This window comes from Daktulosphaira vitifoliae, unplaced genomic scaffold, assembly GCF_025091365.1.
Source record: "Daktulosphaira vitifoliae isolate Bord-2020 unplaced genomic scaffold, ASM2509136v1 Scaffold_1, whole genome shotgun sequence".
Taxonomy (NCBI): Eukaryota; Metazoa; Arthropoda; class Insecta; order Hemiptera; family Phylloxeridae; genus Daktulosphaira; species Daktulosphaira vitifoliae.
Window position 1 is genome coordinate 38,536,416 of NW_026099572.1, and position 6,538 is coordinate 38,542,953.

Consider the following 6,538-nt stretch of genomic DNA (forward strand, 5'->3'; position numbering starts at 1 on the left):
TAAGTTTACTTAAAGATAATAGGTATACTTTGTATTTTATATTAGTCAATTTAAAATTACGTGACCTAAAATAAAAAAGTACTAATTGATAGGTATATAATATATTCTAAAATTTACTATTTTAGTCACGAAAATAAGGTTTTTTCTTATGAATGACATATTTAATATGGTCGAATCAACCAATGTTCGTTATAAAACCAATGTACCAGGGTTGCAGCAATAGAAATTTAAAGATGCGTATGAATTACTATCAGTATAATTAGATGCCGTATGATCTCCTGATAGAGCCATATCACGTAATATTCAAGAAAAACAGAAGAAAATAGACGAAATTCAAGAAATATTAATCTGATTAATTTTAAATATTAATAATCCACTTCTTTTATGCTATTTTTTTAGGACAATAGTAACATAAAAATTATATATTTTTATTTTATTAAAAAAAAAGTAAAATTAAAAACAATATATTAGAACTATTAAAAAAAAACAAAAATATTTTATAAAGTATATTTACTCTATTAATATATACTATACTAAAATACACTAAAAAAATATTACTTTATTTGTTATGAAATTTTAATGTTTGTTCAATTTTGTATTTTTGTACTATTTTCCTATGGTACCAAAAATGACCATATTATGTAATGAACGGAAATAAATACTATCTTATTACATAATTTACTAGTAACAGTATGCAATTTCTTTTCCATGAAAGTCATTAATGTTTGAATGAACTTTTTATAAAAATAATTATGTCAAATTTTTCTTACAAAATAATAGAAACATTTTTATATATTAACTACAAGTCTTTAATGTGTGGTCAAGTTAAAATCAATAACAATTATTAATTTGCGTAATTTTATCATTGATATCATTTTATAATAATATATTCTTTTCAATTCTTTTTACTTAAAACTGCCATAATTTTTTGAAAAATGTATGAATCAATAAAATTTTTTTTTATAGATACATGAAATAATAACTTGGCATTTTTTATATATTTTTGTTAAATCTGACTCTTTACCTGCCTACAAAAGAAATATTAAAATAACAGCTTTTTCACAAAAAAGTAACTTATTTAATTTAATTTTTAAAAGTGTTCCGGAAATACTAATATTTTTATATACAGTTTAAATTAAAGCTTATGTAATATATTTTATTTTGAAAAAAAAATTCGAACTTAATTTTGTCTTCATGGTGAAAACGACTACCGTATTTAAAAATATGTTATAAAAATGTTTCTCGATTTTGTATTTTATTTTAAAGTACCTTAAAAATATTTTGAATGGTTTTTTTAGTTAAAGTAAATCATTAAAATTAATTAAGTTCTGAATATTTAAATTTTAGAATATTTTTAAACACCAAAAGTTCCATATAAATTATTACTATGATTTCTATTAAAGTGTTCTATTATAAAAAAAATGCTAAAAAAAATTTGAAATTTTCTGATAAATTTACAATAAATAGTAATTATACAATTTCCTGACTGTATATTAATCTTAATAATACTATTTTTTTTAATTCTCATGAAATTTTCTATTTAATAATGTAAATTTCTTGAAATTTACTCAACTTGAAGTTGAGCTAAAAGTTATGGTAACAAATTCACTTTTTTTTTTATATAAACTTTCAAAAAATCAATTTAAAAAAAATAAGTTAAAAATTATATTTTGCACTGATTATTCTTAAAATATTCCTTGTTAAAATATTATATATTTTTGAAATTAAAATCTGTAATAATTTCAAAACAATTTTATTTGTTTTTAATTATTTTTTTATCGTAATAAAAAAATTCTATGTATTTCTTGGTGTTTAAATAACTGATACAATTGAAATATACAGTACTAATTTCTTTATAGTTATATCCTATAGTTTTAACTTATCAATAATAATATCAAAAATTATCGGTGATAGAAAAAGTATAACTGCTGATTTAAAATTAGTACGAAAAATTGAATAATAAAAGTATATTTTTGAAACTGATGAAAATTTTTCGCAGACCATTTATTCATAATTCTTCTTTTTCTTTTTCCACGCTTTAATCCCAACTACTTGGGGTCAGTCACCCTTATCTTAAACTTCCACTTGATACGATCTTCCACATCATCTACGCTCACATCAGCTGTCCTCATATCGCAATCAATTACATCCCTCCATCTCTTTTTTGGTCTTCCTCTACCTCTTCTCCCTTCAACATTCATTTCTATAACTGTTCTTGCGGCTTCCGATTCTTCTCTCCTCATAACGTGACCAAACCATCTAAGTCTATTTTCTCTCATCTTATCCACGATTGACGCTACACCTATACTCCCTCTTATATGCTCATTTCTAATCCTACCTTCTCTAGTCACTCCACTCTTCCATCTAAGCATTCTCATCTCTGCTACACTCATTCTCTGCTCTACTTTCTTATAAACCATCCAACACTCTGAAACATACATCATAGCTGGCCTCACTACAGTCTTGTAGAATTTATTCATTACCATTTATTTATAATTAACAAAAAACTATTTCTAAGTTTTGTGTTAAGACCATCAATTTTTATACACGTTTGACATAAAAATATTAACTACTTTATAATATTTTATCATTTATTTTTAAAAATTACAATAATAAATTATTAAATATCAATCTCATACTAATTTAATTGTCATTATAAATATTTATTTATATATTATATTTCTTAATCAAAAAACTACTAATCAGGAATAATAAAGGAAATAGGAATTCTTTTTGTTTTTGGTTTAATCCACGAACTTTTTAAAACTAAACACTATCTACAGATATGCATCGAAGCGTTTCTTATGATAGTGATTTTTATCACTGTCAGATATCATTTATATTTGTCCCAACCATGTCTTGTCTATACTGTACTGCAACCCCCCCCCTGTGCTACTGATTTTGTTTTAATATGCTAGAACTCAGGCTTGAAAAAAGCAAAACAAAATTTTTACAAAATAACGACCACATGTGCAAAATGAATGTTGTATAAAAATTTAAAATTTATATACAGATTTTTATTTTGACCAATTATGGCAACCCTAATTTCAAGTACATCAAACCTATCATTAATGCATAATTTTTTTTTCTGATTAAGTCAATTTTTTTCAACTTTTTATCTTGTCAGTTTAATGAATCAATAAATATTTATTTAATGAAAAATTACCATGAAATTATTAAAGTATACCTATAAAGAGGTATTTTATTGGTACAATGGTATATGTTCCTTGTTTTACATAAGCAACAAGGAACATTGTATGATTAAGATATCCCATGTATATAAAATATTTCTAACTATTTTATAATTAATTAGTAAATTAACAAATATATTAGTTGATATACTATAAATTTATATACTATAATTAGTATTTATTCATATAATACACTCATACATCAATGCACTACTAATTAATATATACAGTGATCGAAATCTGGTAGGACACTCATTTTCTCATAAAATATTGAGAATTTTAAATTTTATTATAGAGAAGAAAAATCATCAAGTTCAAAAAACTCTACAATAATATGTAGTCAAACCATTATTTTTTTCGTCCCTTCAAGGATAAAAACCCTTATTTATAATTTTCTTAATTGGGAACCCTTATTTTTAACTTTATAATATGATAGAAAAAAATTTACAAACAATTTTATTAATTTATCTTATAATTTTTTTTTATGCGATTAACCGTTCGCCCGTTACAGCTTGTTAAAGTTAAATGATTTTAGGCCAAATTTCTATTGTCATTTTACTGTATTAAATACAGAAGTCATTATTAGCTTTGATGCGAAACTGAGAAGGTATTGGTTTTACTAAGATGTGTTTTTTTTTGTTTTGTGTCTGTTACCACTTTTTCTCGGCTCTCACCGAACCGATTTCTTTCAATGATACGTCAAAAGATCACAAATCGTATCTAGTCGAAGACATTACCCTCAAAAATTAAAAAAATCCCCTCGTTCCCCGTAAATGGGGGAAACCTCCAAAAAAATTACAAATTTAAAAATTGCTAATTTTCAAAAATTTTTCAATTTTTTTTACTTAAAATTGCTATAACTTTTTTAAAAATAACTAAATCAATACAATTCTTTTTTTTATAGATGCATGATGTCTTTACCTATCATTTGGTATATTTTTTTTTTTTATATCTAATCCTTTACCTGCCCACAGAGGGGGATTTAAAATGACAACTTTTACACAAAAAATTAATTTTTTCAACTTGATTTTTGAAAATGTTCCGGAAGGTCTGACACTTTTATATATATCTTAAATAAAAGTTAATGTAATATACTTAATTATGGTAAAAAAAAATTTCGGACTTTATTTTATCTTCATGGTGAAAACAGACATCAAACATAATAAAAAAAATATGATTTTTGTAAAAAATTCTTTTTTATATTTTTAACTTTATAATGCTATAACTTTTTGAAAGATGTATGGATCAATATAATTCTTTTTTACATTTTTCTATGAGTAATACTATTTTTTAATAATCCCTTTTTCATTCGACATACTTTATCTTAATCAGGATATTAATAAGGAACTAGCAGATTATGTAGCTTTTGGAATAATCCACCAATTTTTTAAAATTAAACACTATCTAAAGATTTGCATCGAAGCGTTTTTTTTTGATAGTGATTTTAATCACTGTTAGATATCATTATACTAGATCCAAGTATGCCACGTCACCACTGTGTCGCGACCCCCCTGTGATGGTTTTTTTATTTGATGTTGCATAAACCAAATTTTATTTATCAAATTATGACAGGTAAATTAGCTATAAAAATTTACTACGCACTAAATGAGTGATAACAATAATAGATTCAAACCGGGTTTTCGGTGTATTATTAATAACTAAGTCTATGGTTTTGTAAAACTAAAGGATCTAACAAAAATACCAGTTGCACTGCCACTGATATTATGAAACGTAATAAATGACAATATTTTTTCTGGAAGTCAAAATCTTTAAACAATTATAAAACGTAAACGGTTGTTCGAATAAAAAAAATTATAAGAACAAAATTATTTGTAATTTTTTTTTCTATCATATTATCAAATCAAAAATAGTGGTTCCCATTTAAAAATATTATAAATAAACATTTTTATCCCTGAAGGGATAAAAAAAAATTTATTTATTTTCATATTATTGTAGAGTTTTATAAACTTAATAATTTTACTTTTTACAAAAATTTTTAATTCTCAATATTTTCTGAGAAAATAAGTGTCTTACCAGATTTCAATCACTCTGTATATTAGGAAATAGGAGTTGATGTTTCTGTTAAAATAATCCACTAATTTCATAAAATTAAAAAATTTTGCATCGAAGCGTTTTTTATGATAGTGATTTTAATAACTGTCAGATATCATCTATACTTATCCCAACTATCCTATGTTCACATTGTGCCGTGACGCCCTGTGCTACCGTTATTTTTATTTTAGAAGCTTTAAGTCTAGTTGTGAAGCTTATAGATAAGCTTCACAATGATTACCCAAACTGTAGGAATTAAGTTTTATTATTACAAAAAAAAATAAATAAAACGTTCATATTGTATTACATTTAATATAAATTAAATGTTTAATAAAAAAATATATTTTAAAATATACAAAAATATTTAATGATCAAACGTCATTTATTAATATTTTTAAGAATTTCGTATATTTTAGCTTACGCTAAAATATGAAAAGAGGCATAAGTTTTTAAAATTAGTGAATATTTTTTTTCTACTTGTAATATACATAAATGTGAGTCAAATCGCATAAAAATAAAAAATTTACAAAATTTTAAATCTACTTAAGCCTTACTAGAAGTACACTATATAATGAAGCAAATTATAAATGTCCACTTTATTAATTTGCAACTTGAAATTTTGAAACTAAAATAATTTTATTTTACATTAAAAATTAGACCATTTTAAAAGTAATAATTATAATATTTGACCTAAAATTGAATAACATAGAACATTTATTGTTTTGTGGTCAAAATACTAAAAACATGTTGAGCGACCTGAAAATTTTTTTTTTTAATCACAAAATTTTTATTTTAATATATATATAATAAAATGTTTTCATTAAAATTATGATAATCGAATTTTTTTGATACACCCAGATGAATTTTAAGGTTCCGTTACTGGATGGTTTCCTCATCATGATATTCATATCCACGTAATTAAAATCGTAATTATCATTATTACTTATTGGTTTGTTTATTAATAGATATTAACAACTTGTAATATTCCATTACGTTATGAAAAAAACATATATTTATATAATACATATTTTATTCTTTACTACCAACTAGTTCGTAAATTGTCTACTACGGAGCGCCCTACTTTATAGTCTGCAGGGAGACTATCATAATTTCATAAATATTAAGTTATTTCAATAACAACATTTATTTTTGCTTTTATTATAGAACAGTTTCCCACACTGATGGTTAATGGCGGTAGCTGGGGGGATAGTACGCCCGATGCGAACTCTAACGTGATGACCGGGGGTCTCATCGATCGGCTCTGTCGGGGGACTGAACCGATCCCGTATAGTGTT